Source organism: Pseudochaenichthys georgianus, chromosome 18 (genome assembly GCF_902827115.2).
Source record: "Pseudochaenichthys georgianus chromosome 18, fPseGeo1.2, whole genome shotgun sequence".
NCBI classification, from domain to species: domain Eukaryota; kingdom Metazoa; phylum Chordata; class Actinopteri; order Perciformes; family Channichthyidae; genus Pseudochaenichthys; species Pseudochaenichthys georgianus.
In genome coordinates, this window is record NC_047520.1 from 18,054,426 (window position 1) to 18,075,643 (window position 21,218).

The 21,218-nt window shown below is 41.3% G+C and overlaps 1 protein-coding gene across 14 annotated transcripts in view; it reads right to left on the reverse strand.

The window, feature by feature from the left end:
* LOC117463550 (receptor-type tyrosine-protein phosphatase delta-like) overlaps window positions 1-21,218 on the reverse strand; it is a 405,065-nt gene that overhangs the window by 127,912 nt on the left and 255,935 nt on the right. For all 14 annotated transcript variants that reach the window (XM_071206543.1, XM_071206542.1, XM_071206541.1 and 11 more), the window contains exon 9: window positions 19,678-19,715. The gene's annotated coding sequence lies outside the window, so the exon portion shown is untranslated. The remainder of the gene's footprint in view (window positions 1-19,677; window positions 19,716-21,218) is intronic.

The window sequence follows — 21,218 nt, forward strand, 5'->3', positions numbered from 1 at the left end:
TAACTGTGATGCTGATTTATACCTGCAAATTATACCCAGCTCCATTTTCTGAGGGGCAACATTTGATACAGCGACTGCCGCATGCAGATGTATGTGCCAAAGGAAAAGTGTTGGTTTTGTGAGAGTGAATAATAGAGCAACTTGATGAAAATGACTGTTATGTGAACCTGCTGGCAGTAGGAAAAGCATTGTGGGAGGGAGAATAGTTGTGTGTAGAGGCATAATGTTCAAATCATAAATATCTGATTATGTGCCTTTCACCAAAGCAGTCATTTTGAATGTATTTATCACGACTGCAGTTTGCATGGCTGTTTCTGTTGTGAAGAAGATATCTAACATTGATAATTCTCTGCTCTCTTTATTAAAATGATGTTGGTTATTTGACTTAAGCTGATGTACGGGGCTTCTTATTCTTCTCTTGACTGTATTCATGATCTTTGAATATAATGGGATGACACAGTTTTTAGATTTGCTATCTGCATATAACCTTGTGCTTTCACATTATTGGCAGCAGCTCTAGCAGTAGTACAGCAGCACTTGGTGATGAATGGTGTGAGGGGAGGGTTTATCAAGAGTCTGACTTTCTTGCCTCTCATGGCTGAACTTTGTCGCACAATAGGACTTGGGGGTCCATAAAACGGCCGTCCTTCAATAAGATAGAGGATATCTGTGATGTAACATTACCACACACGTTTTCCTATACTCGTGACAGAAGGAGGGCCTCCTAACTTGCATGGCAAATGTTTCCTTTCTTGCAGAACAAAGACATCACATTATGTGCGCTGACAGTGTTTGATATCCTGCCTCGGGCCTGTTTACATCCATACGTGTGCAGGGTCAGGCAGAGTGTAGCACTGATTGACATTTACTGTGTAAATTCAATGCAAATGCAGCTAAGCATGCTAAAGGTTATATAGTATCAATATGCATGTGTGTCGAATGAATAATGTAAGCAAATCTTTTGATGTATGTGTTTCTCTGTGTACCTGCCCACACAGTAAATCAGTGGAGAGTATCCTGTTTTTGCTAAACTCATTAGCATTGTATATTCTCATTTATCTGGAAAATTGTGTTCAATAATCTCTCTTGTTTTGCATTTTGAATACAGAACAATAGTGGTGGGTTGCCCTACAGGCTGCCAAAGAATAATATAAATGCCAAATAGAAAAATGGATTTGGTCAGGGCTAGTATTAGCTGCTAAATATCTCTCTCACTGTGGATATTTAAAAATGTGCATTGATTATCATGAAAATAGTCAGAATTAAACTGACACATGTTGGCAACTATACTGGAAACATCGCCATTTAATGGTTAACAAATATTATGATTGTTGATAATCCTCTCAATTTCCCTCTAGCGGCACCAGCATTTTGTACTTTTCTTGTGAAATGTGCCAAAATCTACAAAATACCTGCAAAACTATTACTCTACCCTCTATTTATATTTTGTTTAGTGCTTATGAGCAAGGGCTAGCATGTTAAATTAGGATAAGAAACATTGTAAACATTATACATGCTAATACTATTCAACATGTTAGCATTGTCACTGTGAGCATATTGTGCAAACATTAGCATTAGGCATGGCTGTAGACTCTCGTCGAGTGTTATTTAACAAATGTATTACAAGCGTATTGCTTTGTGTCATAGTGCAACATTTGGTATATACTTTGCACTTCAAATTTCTCTCAGCTATTTCTTAAGTGATGGCCTTTTGCGCTACGCAACTTACGGTAAAGCAAATCAATGCAAAGATGTGGTAGGATTTCATTCGACAAGGTGCAGTATTTATCTCAGTGGGGATAAAACTGCATCTTAAAGTCATTCTTTGTTCTTGTGTATCAGCTTTAATGTGTCACACAAAGATTTTTTTATACACAAAGGTAGAAAATCAATCACATATTTCTACAAGTTGCGAGAAAAGTGTTTTTCTTTTTAGTTTCTAACAAAGGAGGTTTTAAGTGATGCTTGTCATGAATTTTCACGGATGGAGCTCAGACTGGATTGTGTTGCTCAATAGGCTGAGGTCAGCTCCATTGTAACTCAATCCAATAACTGCCATATCATTTTAACCCTTTAGATATGGGAAGGCTGGCAGCTTCCACGGACATCATTTCTATCCCGGATAAGTCGTTTGTACTTCTGATCATGCAGCCTATTTATAATTCTGCTTACAAAACTGTGCATTTCACATTAACTGTAAGACGGACAGACGTGAAAATACAATATCGTTCACTGTCACTCTCCCTATAGCCGAGCTGCAGGCCTTTCACCCATGACAAGTCGCTGGCAAATTACAAATGACTGTCAGTCAAGTCATTACTCTCGATGCTGCCACGCAAAGACAACACGGTGTGTAATACAGCGGAGAAGATACACAACTTGTCTGAATCAGAAACATGACTGTGGTTTCCAGCTCCTCACGCCCCATAGTTGATACATGTATAGCCCCCACCTCCCCTGCAACCCTGATCAAGTAAACCAGTCATCGTAAAATTAATTTCCCCATCAAGCGAGACTCACGCGGTTTGGGATATCAATCTATCTTAAGCGGATACATCTAATCCAATGTGTTGAGATTGACTTGTGTATGGCCGCTGCCCAAGCAGTCAAGAGTGGGATCGAAGGGTTTGGGGGTGGGGGGGGGGGGGGGGATAAAAGTGACAAATGCCAAGGTGATATTACACACATCTCCAAGGCACGAAAAATGTAAACCAATCCCCGACTGTAGTCCTTGGCCGGGACATCTAATACTCGTCTCCTTCTCAGAATCTGTCAGACATGATGGATGGCTGAGCATTGATAGCGATAATTATGTACAGGAGAGGAAAGAAGTGGTTAATGTATTGGTGCCATGTCAGACAGCTATATCCAGAGCCTCACACAATCAGTGATAACATCTATATAATTCACTTGGTGACCTGCGTAACTTGGAAACAATGACGGACGCAAATCCCCCGGGGGAACTCTCTTAAAGGCCTCCTGAAGCAACATTATTAAATTAACCCTATTTATGTCTCCAAATTATCCCAGTCAGCCGGACCTAATGCTGTGTTGCATTTCAAATTAAATTAATAATCACGACCTTAACAAATGTTTGTCACAACCAAGCAGTACCTATACTGTAAGCCTAATTCCTTTATAAATAAAGTATATATAAAGTATTTATCTGTAATTTTAATAATTCATAAGCAACAGACAGAAGATATAATTTTGGGAAATCATATTTTGTTATTTATTGACAGTTTCTGTTTCGTCACTACTTGTGGGTGATCAGATTGAATTGACAGTGCAGAAAATATTAACCACAGATGTCATCGCACTTTAATTTAAATGTTGCTAACTTTAATGTATGCACGGAAATACAGTATTAAGCAGCTCTGTTCCAAATGTCAGAAAGTGTTGTGTGCATGAAAAAGCTAATAGAGAAAACAGGTTTCAGACCTCAGCTCTTCTCCTGCCAACAGTTTTAAGTGAGTTATTAACTATATTTGGAGCAGCTGACTGCAGCCGGGTGTCACAGTACAGACAGGGCAGAGTGCATGTTTAGTCTACTGGGACTGAGCTGTCTGCATGCTTATGTCTGTTGTTGTTATCAGATGTGCCTTTCAATTGGAGCTGCATTAATATTAGGGACAGCATATTTAAATGCACTTTCACATGTTAAAACGCAGCTCTACTTTGACTTCCACGTTGTGCTACATATTGATATAAAATGTATAAATAATACTTGGTTCTTCCTCTCCTGAAATCAGTACATATTAGTTGTGCACGCTTCTAGTGTGCAATGCAGCCACAGCATTCAGGAAAGTTTCTTCCAAGCTGCCCAAAAGTGAAGCCAAAACATCTGGAGCATCGCCCCCTGCTGGCTGGCTGTTAGTTGAGGGAGCCCTTGATTTAAAATGCAAGGGAGTTTCAATCAGCAGAGCGTTTTAAACATCAATATTGCAATCAATTATATATCATTTAATTGTGGGAAGACCAAATCATTATGATTAATATCTGATCAGTTGCAGAAAAGCCAAGATGGTAACAGTAAAGGCCACAGTAGTGAGAGCACAGCAACATATGTATATAATGTTGTACGTATATTGGTGTTTCGAGTGCAACAATGCATAATACATAATTATGCAGCAGAGAGGGTCACATCATATTGTCAATGAGAACACAGCAGCTGCACTCCTAAAGAGGGCAACTTGAACTCCTATATGACCTGGACGCCGTTACGAGAGGCGCCCGCTTACTCATCTGTTCTGGAACTGCTGAGTCATGATTAGTCAATATCACCTTATTATGATGTCAAGCAAAATAAGGCTCGCGATGAGGCTTGTGGATTGGACCCCCGGTTTGATTTAGTTTAGTGTTGGCATCGGGGGTGCAATGAGCTGAAAAGCAATTAGGTCCATTAAGAGATCAACTGGGGAGGGGGGCTCTCACAGATTGAGTCAACTCCTGCCTGGAGGAGCCCCCTCTGTGGAGCCCCGCTCAGGACACCTGCCCAATGTGTGTGTGTAGTGAGATTTTGCTAAGTGTGTGGGGGGGCTTTGTTTGATGCTATAGCATCTATAAGATGAGATCATGACATTGAGATGGAAAACCAGGAGAGGTTGCCACAGAGACCATTTCCCAAAGTGATTCCGACCCATGCATCAACACTTCACTGATTCGAAGATACAAAGGCTGTATTTGTCATATGCACAATACCAACAGCATACAGTTGGCAACAAACAATTTGAGTCTCAGTCCCCTCCAACAATGCAAATATACTTAACATCAAAGTAAAATACACAGTGCAAAAGACAAAATGGTGCTTGTAAACAGCAGGAATAAGAAAAAAATTGGTACACAAATAGTAGATACAATTAAGTGGGATGGGGGGGCTCCCTTTAAAAGGTGGAGGACATATATATGCCGAACAATTATAAGAAGCACTTGCACACTTTCGACGATGTGGGAAACATCCATCACCATGGATACTGATGGATGCATTAGCCGCTCTGCTCTTGAGTTATATTGTTTCCTTGCAAATGCAAAACATCCCGAAACAATGAGCATGTGTGGCTCAATCTACATATACCATTAGCTATAGCACTGGGACGTGTAGTCGATCAATTTGTAGAATTTAACAACATCAATTTAAGTTATCAACTAATCGTTTGATTCAGTCAGTAAGCTAAACTGCTGTTTCCAGAGTTATATCTTTGTGAATTAGATATATGTGGGTTTTGAAGCAATTCTCAGTTACTTTGTTATGTTACACTCTATTGACTTTATTCAGATGATTTGATGATAAACAATTGTTTCGGTGTGTTTTCTTCTTTTCTAACTGAACTTCTTTACATATTTAGTGGACTTTGGATCTGAATCCCTGTTGCAGTGACGTTCAGAGTGCTGATGCGACTCACCGTTATGGATCCCATTCTCACTTTTCTCCTCTCCTCCCTTTCTCTGTAATTGCTCTGACTTGCCTGAATTCACATGGCTGTGTCTGAACAAAAACATGCTCTCCAGCTTTTTCTGTGTGTTGATCTTTTCCCGTCTCCCTGCGCTCCCCTTCATTGTCCTTTCATTTATTTAAACAATGCCTCCTCTAAAAGCCTTTTCTCTTCTCCTGCCATCACCGTACGCCTGTAGCTCATTCTCTTCTCCTCTCTACATCCTCTCTTTCTGCTCTCTACCTCTCTGACTTTCCTTCCATAAACTCATAGTGACACACACCTCATCTCAGTCCATGTCTCTTTCTGCCACTCCTCTCCCTCCATCCCTCCCTTTCTGTGTGTTTATGAGAAACCTCTCACCATAACCGATGGATCACGTCCATTGTTTGCATTCCATCCTCCATTTTACACTTCAGTGTTCATGAAAAGGAGCTTTTTCCAAAGCTATCTGTCAGCCCCATCCACCCCCAAAATATACTCCCTCTCTCTCTCCGGCCTGTGATCCCCCGCTGACATGTTCACAAGCACACCATCAATTTCATTTCAATTGATGGGCGAGTGCTGACAAAGCTAGCGTGGATTCGAAGTCAAGGAATGACTTGGAAGTTTTTCAAGTGAAGGACAGATAGGACATGGAGGGTCCTCAATAAATGTGCAGCATGAGACAAACAAGTGTTACAATTAAAGTAGTCTTACACGATATTTTCGACAATGTGCGGTACATGCATCTCTTACTGTTTGCTGCCCCCTGTAGTCTGCATTCCTCTCATCTATCCCTCAGAAGATGAGTCATGCATCTTATGCTATAAATTCAATAATGCAATAAAAGGTGTGATGGAAAAAGCCATCCAGAAGGTAAACATCCTCTGAGCTCGCTTCCTCCCTTTAGTCTTGGGAAATTAGGCCGTTCTATCATCAGCCAACTGCTGCCTTTATGAGCTGCTACAGTAATTGGCGGGAGCGGCGAGATCTCAGCTGAGGCAAAGGTAGCACATTCACCTCCACAGAGCCCGCAGCGAAATGCTTCAATGGAACAACAGAGAGGAGATGGAGGAGGAGGTGAGCGGAGCAAGGTGCCTCATTCAGTGGTTCAGGGCTTTATGGGATTGCTCCCAGCTGTCACTCTGTGCAGCGAATCCGCAGCACCGTAATATCTTAATTGTTTCAAATTAAATGCTCGTAAAATGTCAAAGGAAATGAGTTTTTCTCTATGGCTAATCCAAAGCAGCCCCTTGACTTACATCTGGGCCCGCTTTAAGTGAGAGGCGGTTCAAAAGGTGGAATGACTCCTACATGAGATGGCTATGGATAGGCTGGAATTAGTCTTTATAGGTTGTGAACTACAAACTTTTTACTGTACATATGTGAGTCACATGTCTCCGAGCGTCTCTCTTCTTCTGCCACCCTGCCTTTTATTATGTTCCCTTACATGTGTGCACACAAGTTCCTGTCCTGCATGTTTGTGTGGAGGAAGTGTGCACGCAGAGGCTTATCATAATAAACAGTCTAAATATCCAGTGGGGATTCACACATTTAGTCTCCCCCTCTCCCTGCAGCTCAGCTGAGACTCGGCTTGTTCCACAGCACACATTCAAATCAGTCAACCAGCTAAATCGTCCTGAATGACATTAGCCTTGCTGTCAAACACGCACACATACACACAGACACATGCAGTATATAGGCACGCATGCACACAAACAATGAAAACACACACACACACACACACACACACACACACACACACACACACACACACACACACACACACACACACACACACACACACACACACACACACACACACACACACACACACACACACACACACACACACACACACACACACACACACACACACACATAAAGCCCTTCTCAGTCACCAAGAATAATCAGTGAATATGCTGCTGTGCACTCATAGCGTGTAAAATACATGTCATTTACTCACTAAACATATGCATTCTGTGAACACAGTGTGATGTGTTGCTCGTGGCTTTGCTGAGCTCAATCTCCAGTCTGAATGGATCAACATTTCCCATTAGCCCCCGTTAACTTGACATATTCCCTTCTTGCACAAATACCATCTCCAAATGAAGCTCCTAACGGGCAAATCCAGCAGACAATTATATGCCATTACATCCGCAAAGTGGTTTTGTGGTGGGGGCTGTAGGTGGTGGTGATGGCAGGGGCAGCGGAGGAGATTATCATAAAATGAAACTCCAGCAGAGAAGGCCTGACACCTCTCCACTAGGAACCATAGACTGATTGAAAAAAGTCACCAAAAAAAAGAATCATTATTGCCTCACAATGCAGGGAGTAGCTTTTATGCTACTCAGCATATGGTTATACAAGAGAGCAGAGCTCAAAGTTAAAGTGACAAGTGAATGAAACGTTCCGGCACTGTGCCATCAATACTGCCATCTGCAGTTAGTAGCATCCAGAGGAAAGTCTCCACACAGAGATACAGTATGAACTAGTTTCACAATGAGACTGATTGGAGTACAAATGTTAATAATCCTAGATTTTCTTAAAGCATTTTCAAAAAAGAAAACCTTACTAAATCACGAGAAATATTTAATTGAAACTATAACATTTGAATATAAATTGACATTTAAATTAACAAATTGACATTTTCTGTGTCAACCCCATAGTTGTGGTTTTTTAGACATTAATCAGTATTATATTAGATTCATAATTGATTGAATGATTGGGGGGGTAATGTGAAAGCTACTGCTCATAGTGCTGCTAATCATCACCTAATTCTCCTTACGTGCTTTTCTTTGCTTTCTCCTAGATCATTGTTTTAGTCTCTGTCCTGCAGACCATAGCATCAAGGTATCTGCACAATACCTGTCAGCACTCAGTGATACGTAGATACAGTCTGACAGTAGCTGCTGAAAAAAAAAGTTGGGACGCTCAAGGAAAAACTAAAACAAGCTAAAAGGAGAGTTGTTTGGACTTGCATTCAACATTTTACTCCAAATGAAGGCTAGTGTGCTTTCTTTTTTTGCTGGCTGCTAAATGGGAAACGGATGCAAATACATTCAGGATTACGACCTGTCAGCCTGGTCTGCTGCCCCAAACAAATCGACTTTAAGTGACACAACCTGATCTTGGCATTGTTTCTTTCATATGTTAGGTGAGACCAACTAACAAGCTCGCTATGGTTTTGCAGACTGTATACAGGTCCTCTTCTTCCCGTACGTTTCCTCCCCTGCTTGCTTGTTTCACTGCAGTGTGTTTAGCTCTCCTCTAATCTCTTCTGCTGCTCCTTTCATTTGCATCTCTCTGCTCCTCCTCGCCCTCTTTTCTCATTTTCTCTCATGCTCCTTCCCTCTGCTCTCCCGTCATCTCTTTCATCCCCTCCTCTTCTTTTCTTACACTTCACACCTTCTTTTTCTCTCGTCTGTTCCCTTGTGCTGTTGTGATACTCTCCGTGTCTCTCCCTTTACCGCTGTCTGAGAATCTTGTTACCACGGCAAATTCTCCTGACCAATCGCTTTTTTCTTATCCTTACATCTCCTCTGTGTCACTTTGACTTCTGTCTTTGCACGACTTAACTGCGTTTGTGTCTCTACATTTCCCTTTCCCCTCCTTTAACCTATTCTCCATTAGTTTCTCCCTCATGCTAGAATATGCCCCATCTCCCCCTCTCTCCCTCTCTCCATGTTTGTGGCCTTTCACTCTGTGCACATCTAATGGCTGGGGTGTAATCCACTGGCTAATCTGCTGACAGCCTGTGTGACAAGGCATTAGCTTTGTGTCACTGCCTTCCATGCTGATTCTGTGTGTGTGTGTGTGTGTGTGTGTGTGTGTGTGTGTGTGTGTGTGTGTGTGTGTGTGTGTGTGTGTGTGTGTGTGTGTGTGTGTGTGTGTGTGTGTGTGTGTGTGTGTGTGTGTGTGTGTGCTACTGTGTCTGCATGCAAACACAATATGTTTGTAAAACGTTGTGTATATTCTGTGAGCAATGGCCTCTGTGTGTGTGTTGCTCCGTGTCAACTGGAAGCCCGAGCGTAAAATTGACACTGAAGCTCCTCAGTTTTGCATGACCTTTCACCTTTCCATTTTTTCCACTATTTATGTCCATTGCTGCACTTTTTGTTCCTTCTCTGCGGGTGATGGCAGTTATAATAAGATGCCGAGTCAGAGTGGAGGCAGACAGGCCGGAGCTGTCAGGGAGCATCGCTGCTGTCAGCTGTCACACATGTCAAATATTCTCCGGACTGAGACTGGATAGCAGTGTTTGTAGTAATATCTATAGTTGCATTTTCTCGAGCATAATATCGTTTTTAATTCCATTTTGCACCAAAGGCTGCTGCTCATCTTCCTAATAGTTTTTTAATTACTGATTCATGTTGATATGTTTTGATTATTTGATCAATTGTTCAGTCGATGCAATGATATGGGATCTACAGGGATAACCAAGAGGAAAAGGGAAAAGCACCATATGCTATGCTGCACACCTCTTTCTCATCTGAGCTGCCAGTAAATACTCTGTTGGATTTATGGAAAACGTTTTTATTTAATTGCTGTGACGTAGTTTTTAATTACATGGCACCAAAGAATGCTGGTTCTTGATTGTCTTTGTTTGTGTGTTGATAAATGCCTTGATATTGTGGATTATTTGATGAATTGTCCAGCATGAATACTTAATAAAACCCCTCTCCCTCATGTGAACTGATGGCTCCTCTTCACCAGCGGACCTCACCTCACACTCGCACATTTCTCTCTTTCTCTTCTGTCCCTTTCTCCCTGGTCTCCTCCCCTGTCTCCACCTGAGTGATCCTGTTATCACAGCTGACCCTGCGCTAGATCTGTCAACAGCCAAAGAGATTACACCGGGGGCCGCGGAGCACATTGGGCTCCCGGTTTGAAGGGGGGGGGGGGAGATTGCCTGATCCTATGATGCTGATAAACTGACCGAGGCTTTGGGGATTCAACAGGGTCCCGTCGGGAATTGGGTAGGGTAAGGTGTGTGTGGGGGGTGTGCTATAGTCAACTTTAAGTCTACTTCTAATCACTGGGCCTTTCAGAGGGGATAAGAGACGGAGAATGGGAGCTGGGTGTGTGTGGAATTAGCCCCGGTGGAGCTGGATAATGGTGTCAGGCTTTGATTTGATCACACAGCTTTTGAAAGCTTTGAGTAGCATGTTGGATCAAATCCAAACTGCACATGCTACAGGCTATAAAGCTTAGAAAAAATACAATGGTAATAAGAACATAATACTTTAGTAGTCCCTTTTTTCATTCACCTTTCTGTCGGCTTCTTATGGATTAATTGCCTATCCCAACTCTTCTCATGTCAACAGGCACGCATCATGCGTTGCGTAAGCTGCTTTTCATAGCCGCTCATAATTTATATTATATTAGCCTTATTGGCACGGTGCTGCCGATGCCTTCTGAACGGAACATTTTCCAGCTAATGAATCATAACCCCAAGGGAACTGTGATTCATTTTTATTCAGTCTAATTTTGAGGTATTCCTCGATACATGGCTCCATGTTCCGCCTCTTTTTGACTGTTGCCGCATGGGAGATACTCCTGCCATTCAAGTGAGAACACAGCACAATTATCATTGATTCATGCTCCATAAAAGCAGAGCAGAGTGAGACAGACTCTTATGAAATGCAGCTTGCCAAAGTACTGTCAGAGACGGAGGTTTGATGGCTCACTCGTCCGTGGCCTCCGCATCATGTTGTCTTCACCAGCTGTTGTTTGACAGAAAAGGATTCTTCCCGCATTGTGCAGAGACACAGCTATCAACTTAAGAGGCTTGACAGCTACACACTATGGGGCCATTTGTTTACTGTATTATATTAGGTATTACTGCTGGAGCATCTGCGGATGGTATAACGCAAAACAACAGCAACATATTGTAAAGAAAGCACATCTCTTGAAGCAGAATTGAGCCCTGGTGACTTATTTCTCCATAAAACGGCGCAGAATGTCTTTTGCATTTCAGATGTATGTTGTAAAAGCTGTTGTGCTGCGATATGTATGTCTGTAAACTACGCCATGAACATTTTCTTTATGTCATCAAATTCCGATTAAGATGTAGCCAAAACCTATAAAAGTGCACCGACTGATACAGTCCATGGTAGCAGAGAAAGAAACAGCCTTTTATTGATCCGCCATAATTACAGGAGTCAATCAAATGTATGGCTTTCAGGCTTTCCAGAAGCCACTTATATGGCATACTGAGTTGAGCAATCACTTCTAATGGCAAGTGATCAAATGATTGACTGGTCCGCCAAACAAAAACAGCACAGGACCAACATGGAGGGGATCAAATGCAATCTGCAGCCAAACACAACTGAGCAGATGATGTTTTATGTGAAATGATTTAGCAATTTATTAAATAAAACAATACCTAATATATTGTTTGGCTTCCCAAAATCAAGGTGGTGATGTAAATATCACAATAAATATCATTTATAATTGTACTTTGAGTATTCAGTCTACTTTTACTTTGTCAACTAATGATACAATATTCTTATCATCATCACTGCTAATCAGTTGAGACACAATTTGTCGAATGCATTCAAAACCACTGTTTGCCTGCAATTTGAGGTAAGATACGAAGCATGCTGCTGGGCTTGTTTATGCTGATTGTGAGAGCGGGGCAGAGCTCCCAACACTTAGTAGATCATCGTAATTAAAACATAAATTGGAGGTATTGAGCTCCATGCAGTCACCAGCGCGGGCTCCAGGGAACCATTGATTCATGCATGCACTTGGAAACAATTGCTCTGATTTGCACCGAGTAAAATATAGAAGCTGTGTAAATAAAATCAATAGCACACAAACTGCCTAGGCTTTTCGAATAGTAGACTGTGAATTATAATCTGGCAAAGAGGCATGGGCACATGGGAGAAATGCAAGCTTTACAGTGGATGCAGGATGAGATACAGGGCATTTAAGATCTGTCTGAGGAGAAATCTCTGAAGAATACTGGATTATTTGATGAGTATTGATTTATTTGAGATGACTGAAAGACAAGGAAAGACAATGCGGTGGTTGCACACATGTATGTCTGATCAGCCCTCTTTTTGCTCACTTGTCACAAATATGTGGAGACGCAATGAAAAGGGTAATAGTTTTTGGAGACCCCGTGTATTTTGGAGTAACCCCATGAAAACAATACTTTTTATGCCATTTCTTCACTAAATATTGAACATGAAATGTCCTTGTTGCCGTTGATTTGTTCCACAACAGACCAGTGTTGTAGTCAAGTCACCAATTCACGAGTCCAAGTCACTCTCGAGTCACCACTCTTCGAGTCCGAGTCCAAGTCTGAGTCACCAAGGGAGAGTCGTAGTCGAGTCCATGTCCGAGTCATGATTACCATGTGTTCGAGTCCGAGTCCAAGTCCGAGTCACCCAAGGAGTGTCCGAGTCGAGTCTGAGTCATCATTACCTGTGTTCGAGTCCAAGTCTGAGTCACCTAAGAAGAGTCCAAGTCAAGTCCGAGTCACCTAAGAAAAGTCCAAGTCAAGTCCGAGTCACACGTCTTCATGTATTAATCTTTGTGGATATATGAGTTGAAATGTAGCTGCTCCTCTACATTGCTTTCATCCTGTCATGTTATACTAATCTGTCTATTGAACTGCTGTGAAGCGAGTTTGGCTACAATTCTTGTAATAGGTGCTATACAAATATAAAGCTTATTACTAATATTAATATTATTATTATTATTATAGGAGAATGAGACTAGCAGGACATTGCCAAAGGCATCAAGAGCTGCCAGCCGGCAAATTGGTGCTGTGGGAACCAACACACGGGCGTCGGTCACGAGGACGTCCCTCACAAACATACTTGGACGTACTCAAGAATGACGTCGGAGCACAAAGTACCAATGAACTGGCCAGATGTATGGAGAACCGGGATGACTGGAAGCAACGATGGAGGGCTCGTCTGAGGACGACCTAGAGAGAGATTATTATTATTATTATATATAAATAAACTATATTTAAAATGAGTTACCTTTTAGAGAAGTGATTACATTTGTATGCCAATATTTTCCTATGGTAAAGTTTTCGTTTTGCACTTTTATTTTGTAATAAGATCGGGACTCTTATTTTGAAGGAACTTTTACAGGTTAAATCGGTTTACTGATAAATATTTAGCCCCAGAAAGCACATGGCTACTTAGCATGCAAAATGACATGTTAAGTAGCCATGTGCTTTCATGTTATGGCTGAATCTTTATTTATTGATTAGATCACGTTACTCTAATGATAGTGTTCAAGACAGCCTATATGTCTGAACTCGTAAGTAATGTGTTACGGAGCATTCTCTTCAATATTGTTTCCACATAACGAGCATGTGGAAGCAGAATGTGTGAAAGCATAGAGCACGATGCGGGGTGTGTCTGTAGACATCTCTAGACTGGAATAGCGGGGCCCAGTAGGCTACGTGAACTCGCCTCACAGGTGCACACGCCAGGATAGAGGACATCAGACTCCAGAGAAAATGTGCTCGAGTCCAAGTCGGAGCGTCAATGTACAAGGAGTCCGAGTCATCGGGGGGGGAATTCACGAGTCCAAATCCGAGTCGCGTCAATGAGTCACGAGTCCCGAAAATCGGCACTCGAGTCCGAGTCCAGGGCTCTCTCTGCAACAGACCAAATATGTTTTTGCTGGCATGAGGAGAGCAAGGCTTTATCATAGTCAGCCATATTTGTTATTTTGAAAGCATTCCTAATTTGCCCCGAAAATGATTTGTACAAACAAGAGTCAAGAACAAGAAAGCTTTGTGCAACTAGTGGACTAGTGACGTCTGAATAAGCCGTAGTAAAGGTCTGTCTGCGTATGAGAGGATAAAGGTTTATTTTATATACACACAACCCTGATGCAATCTTTATTACATTCCATTAAGGGTTATACTGAACAATAACACATGTTCTGATAAACATGACCTACATGCAGCATTATAAACACTGATGTGATGCTATGATTAACACACCCACTGCAATACCATAATGGCATACCTAGCTTTGTGATAAAGTATTTTATTGCTTTTCAAAACCAGTCCCTCCTTCTTGAATCTATAAATGTTGTGTCAGGAGGTTCCCTGAGGAATCATTTAATCAAGCAGAGCTTTACAAATGGCTATTTTCTGATTTGCTTCAAATTCAAGGTTCATTTCTAATCCCACGGCAGTTTTGTTTTCTTTCTTTCTTTCTTTGTAAAGCTAATAAAGCATGATGAAAGAACATGAGCGTGAGTGTTGCTATGTGCAGAGGTGCCATGTGCTATGTCTGAAGGAATATTCCCTAAAATGGCTCTGGGCACACACCTGAACCCACTGCTCTACTTTTTCTGAAATCATATCTTCAAATGAGTTGCGGATTAAAAGCAACAAGGCTGCACTAACTACACAAACCTGAGTGTGAGGTGTGTAGAAACGTTGATAGAAATATGAGCGATATACTGAACACTGAGTTATTAAATCTCGATGTAAACCTTTAGTTCTGGGATTTTCTTTCTTAGACTAATCCCACAGGAGGCAATGTCCTTCACTGCCTCCATCATCATAGAGTAAATAAAAAAATAAAGATTAAAAAGTGAGTAAAGTCATTCTACGTGTCCACAAAATGACTTTGTCAATTGAATCTTGAAGAAAATATATGTCTGTGTAGATAACCATTGTTTCTGGTGTATTACAAATACATTTATTATCAAAGTTTAAGGAAGTCTACATATGTAGTAGGTTAGATGTCAAACAATCAGCATTGAGTTATTTTAACTTGTGCCTATTCACTAGACCGAATCAATATGCTTTTGTAGTTTTGATTTGTAAAGGTTGAATTTACGATGTTAGACACGCATTTAAAATGGACACATAGTATCAATGTAATTGCACGGGGACGTCATTTTCCAAGAGGCATCATTGGATAAAAAAAAACCATTACGTTAGTTGCTGTTTTTATTTGTCTAACTTCAATTTACGTTATCCAGGCCTTTTAAAACTGACACCGTAATCCAGGAGGAACGGTAGTTTCATGGGAATGTCATTTTGCAGGAGACAGGCTGGAGGACAGAGACAGGAGCAGTTGCAGATGAGCGCAGGCATGAAGACAGCGATGGCGGGGGAAAAGGCTACAGAGGAAGAGTGGGTAAAATTGGAAAGGGAAACAACAGAGGGAGGGGAGAGGCAGTTGAGATGAGATAGCAAGGGACGAGTGGCAGCAGAATGAGAGAGGGTGGAGAGGGGAAATGGGAGAAAAGCAAATGGAAGGTGCTGGAGGAAGAGATTTTCCTCCTAACCGTATACTGTATCCTCAAAGCGGCTTACATCCGCCTTTACATCAACAGCCTTGGTTGAGAAACTCCTCCGCAAACTCCACACACACACACTCATCATGCCAAAAAAGCTTTGACAGTAATCAACAGTCTACCTTTTTGCATCATACAAAACCCTTTTGCATGCGTTCTGTTGATACAGGGAACTGCTTAAAAAGCAATACAGAAAGCCTAAAAAGCGTTTCCTCTAATTACAGCCAAAATGAGCTTCCCTTAAAGCCTTTCAGCATGAGAGGCAAAGATAACACATAGTGGTTTGTTTTGCTTTTTGTTCTGCAGGAAATCAAAGAGGCACTCACACAGGTATTTTAGTAGGGACAGGAAAGACGGCGCCGACGTACTTCCTGTTGAAATATCTTGCATAACGTAGTATATCAGGTCACATTAAATTGTACTTAATACATTAAGAATGCGCCTTAGCAAAAACACACTGTTACACACTCGCAGCCTGAATGAATGCTCGCAGCAGAGAGGAGACAAAGGAATTAAAGTGAGGCCGACTAACAGAGTATGACATGTCCAAGGCCTATCACTAATTATGCCCCCACTGCTGCAAACTGTTCCTCACTGTGATCCTCTGAAACAGGAGACTGCAGCAATTACTGCGCAAACCACCCCGTAAGTGAAGTGTGTGTTAGTTATAAGAAGGGTGTTTGGTGAAATCTCTTTATTAATGAATACACCCTACTTTAAATAAGGTATATAAGCACTGTTTAGGTTATGACTGATGGATTTAAAACTACTTGAACATTTTAAAATGTAAGTTAAGACTGATGGTATCAATTTCATTTTAACTTTTTATTTTTGAAATTGCGTACCTCTAGCTGCCGCTCTGCTCTGTCTCAAGGTCGGATTCACACACAATGTTTTGCTCATGATATAACATGAAGTCTAGTTACCCTGTTTTGTGTCTGATTGCAATTATCCATGTGGCAAAGTATGAATGCATTGACTAAGCAGAACATGGCAGAGACAAACAGAAACATTTTGGGAGTGGCTGGTGCTAAAGGATTAAGTTCAGAGGCATTCCTCAAAAGTTCAGGGCAAGTATTGAAACGTGACAGAGAGAATTAAATGTGCCAATATGTCAGTGCACATGTGCTTCAGTTAGCACCAGCTCTATGAAGACAGCATTCATTTTACAGTAACTGTTAGCACTGATGTTTGTACATTGGACTGTTTTTGCAATGAGGCTCATTTGCACACACACACACACACACACACACACACACACACACACACACACACACACACACACACACACACACACACACACACACACACACACACACACACACACACACACACACACACACACACACACACACACACACACACACACACACACACACACACACACACACACACACACACACACGGGGGGGGGGGGGGGGAACAGACAAGGCAACAGCTGTAATTAAAATGTAGAAGTCTCAAAAATGCTACAACTACCGTCACAAACTGGATGAATGTGAAGTATGTTGTTAAAGGAGGATGAAAGCGTAATTAAGGAGCTCTATTGGAGTGACTTTGATGGTTATTGGACTCAGGATTAATTCATTTGGAATCCCGCTGTATGAAGAAAATAAAGGACGGCGCATAAGTGAAAACAATTCACAAAGGGATTAAACTGTTTAAAACACATGCTCAAAGTAAGCCGGATTTTGCCGATGTGTTTATGTGGATTCAAAAGTCGTAAATAATCTACAAAATGTAGGAGACCGATCTGATCGGAGCAACTGTGACAAATAATTCAACTGAAACCGGCATGGACGATGACTATGTTTTAAAAATGCGCTTAGACTAGCCCGGTTTGGACACTTTACGGGCAGAAGAAACATTTCTAGAAAAAATTATGCACTTCTGTCTTTTTATGCCTTTAATAGCTACTTTTTTTAATTAAAATTAATTAATCAATTATTTTGTATACTTTACTTTATTGTAATGTAGAGACAAGGCCTTTAGCAACAATCATGCATTGTGTAACAATTATATATATATATAAAAAAAAAGAAAAGTCTAAATATGATATTAGGCCACAAATCATCTGAGGCCTGGCGCCCCCATGCGATTGTTTCCCCCCCCCCCCCAAGGGGGGCGTGCCCCCCAGGTTGGGAACCACTGCTCTAGAGCACACATGTCAAACTCAAGTGTGGCCCATGGTAGATTTAATTTCGGCCCGCATGATCATTTCTAATTACTAGATCTGGCCCGCCAGTATATTGCACGCACACCTTCACTCAATCCTGAGGGTTTCCTCAGCTCAGAGCCTGAGCCCAAACATTGATGAACGTGCACCAAGCTGAGATGCCAAGTATCTGCTTGAACTAGCATCACAGAGCAGCACACTGAGTTTCAATGGATGTTTCTTTTTTCTTGCGACAACAGGGCATGTTTGGTTTTTTCTTTGAGGGAAATAGTTTTTTGAAGCTGTTGTTGGCCTGTGGAAAAATGTAATCATAAGAAATGACTTCGGAAAAGCTGCAGATAGAGTCATAAGTAATGAATGCAACTGATTATTTAATGTTTAATGTTGTTTTTATAGGCAATACTTTGTTAGTTCCAGGTTTAATATGTGCAACAAGTTCATTTCAATACGCTTTGCAATAAACATTGAACCAGTCCGGCCCTCGACTACTACCCATTTTGGCCCACTGTGTATTTGAGTTTGACACCCCTGCTCTCGAGAGTCCACCCCTAAATGAGCAGGAACTGCAGTGATATTTTCAATAAGTTAAACATGCTATGATGGAAAGTAATACACTAGGTATAGGTGATTGATTTCTCTCTGACAGGAAGTTAGTTCATAACATTAACTGCAGAACAAAATATGGAAATGATCACATTTGACTGATTATCTGGAACAGCCTGCAGGTAATCAGCTAAAGGAAATTGACTTTATTTAAATATATACTAAGCCAGAAGCAATTATTTTGTGGTTTTCAGACTTAATGTCTGCAGTTTATTCTGGACTGAGCACTGGCTTGCAGTTAAACTCATCAGTAAAGCACTAAACGTCTACAAATAGTTGTATTAACCTGTGGAGTGTGTGAGTGATAATATGTGCAGCAACACTGCTGTGTGATATAAGCTTGTTAGATGAATGCATTTCTAATTTTAGTTTCATCTGTGCCAAAAAGTTACTTTTTTAGCTTTCACACTCAACGTCACTGGGTAAAATGATCTAGGTGGTTTTATTAAATAGATAAACAGTTACTTTGACTGATATGTTTCCCCAAGTTATGCTTCCGCTCCAAAAGGCTCTTTGTGATCAAGTCACAGGATGTGGAAAACATCTCAGTCCTTTGGGATTACATTTGCTACCTAAAACTGTAATACATCCTTCACCTATTAACCAGGCCCTAAAATATAATTTGGGTTAAAATTCAGATGATAAATAAAGATAATATGTGGCACTCATTTTCAATGTACAGTAGCTCCAATTTATGAATAACAGGGGTCTATTTTATCTCAAACTATCAAACATATATGTTTCACAAACATACAGTCATACATACAATAGACACACAATGCTTTTCAGTGACCCACATGCCCACTTAGCTTTGTGGCACTCCTCTTTTCTTCCCACAATGCACTGTTGCATGGGTAACAGAGATGATGGGTAAGGCTGAGATGTCGCGGCATGCCATTTATCTCTGTCAGACATGGTTGAACACCAGTTCTTATTGGCTGGGCAGGATTTGTGATTGCTAAAGTGGCACCCCGCTCTCGGAGACGATGCTAATTAAACAGAGGGGAGAAAAGAGCAAGGGGCCTTCACGCTCTCCCCTCTGAGGTGCCATGTTGCTGCAGCCAGCGCTAACACACACTCCTGAGTGCGAGCAGAAATGGAAAGCCAGCTTAAAGTGCCATGACCCATCTTTGTTGTGGACTATACAATGATTCCTACCTCAGATGTGATTTAAAAAAAAAAGAAGCTTACCTTTCAGCACTCAAGCAACCTTCCCAACAGTTCAAGAGCTGCAAGAGAAAAACATATTTTAGATTACAGTTTATTCCCCGTCATAAGAGCTATTATCATAAGGACTTGATGTGAGAGAGTTCAGGAAAAAAGGTTTTGTTGTTGGGAAAACATCACAACAGGGCGGTGACCTGCTGCCCTGAGCACACATTCAGCACTGACATTGCTTTTTATAGTGCAAAGGGCAAACATTTATTACATTAATGATTACATTTGGCAGGCATACGTGTCTGACACTTAAGCCCTTGTAATTTCCCAAGCAGTTACAAAACCTCTTCTTCTTTTCTGCTATTCAATCACAGCATGAATGTGCTATATCTAACTTGGCACAAAATGAGTTGTGAGAACAAAAGGGACGTGGGATTTGGGGGGAGTGCTGTGCTGGGCGGCTTTTTAGTTTAGGACTAATTAAAATGTGGGCAGCACTCAAAAGGTCAGAGATTGACCCCAAAAAGAAGAAAAGAAAAATGGTTCACGTCACTGCTGATTGTGTGCATACGGCGCCACTCAAGGTCCTGTAGATTAATACAAGTTCACTTTCAAAAGGGGAATCAAGAGAGATGGGAGGGAATTAGGCGTGTGACAGATAAACAGCATATCTCCGCGCTCTGCTCCTGCCCCTTCTCTCAAGCTGGGAGATAAAACTCCGGCTTGGCAATGGTTGCCAGCGCAATTGATTCTGGCAGAGGAATATGACTGCAGAGCACAAGGGCTAAGTATCTGAATAGCTGCTGTCAAAATGCTGAAGGGGAATTTATTCCTAGTTTATATGCAAGCTATATCATGGAGTTACTGAGACTAAATGGCTGCAGTTTGATGTACTGTACAGTGTGCTGTCATTTCCCCGGCGTATACTCACACAGCCTATGGTGCTGTGCTGGATTCACTGAATGCCATGGTAGCAAATTCTTCACATTTCAAAATGGGTTTTTGAACCATTGTTGTAACTACCATGAACTTCATATTATTCTACATGTCAGCTTGTTATGTGTGGAAACTGACATTTTGCAAACTCGATGACTGATGTTGATGAGTATGGATGACAACCTTAGCAAAATATTAGAAAACATGCTTTAGAACATAATCTCTTCCATTACTATTATGTTGTCATCAATATTACTTGGATGGAGGCTTCTAATAAGTGGGTTTTCCGCCTCTTCCTGCACTCTTTATTAGTTGTGATCAATGTGTATGTTACATAGAACATCCATTAGAGGAATATATTGCAAGCATCATTTAAGAATAAAAGAGAGCAACATAAAGAGTAAGGAAACAGGGAATAAGTAGCCCCATTGTGTCTGCTCCGAGGAAGGTGTCTTGACCGCGGGGGAATACAGGAAGTGATTAATAGGTACACTCTAGCAATCAGCATGTAATAAGAGAGCCACCTGTCAGAGGTCCAGCTCCCTCTGTAGATTTATGGCTAATAATTGGCCGTGGATGTAGCCAGTCTGCTGCTATCAGAAGCTCACAGGGAAGGAAAGCAATCTGTTTGTTTTATT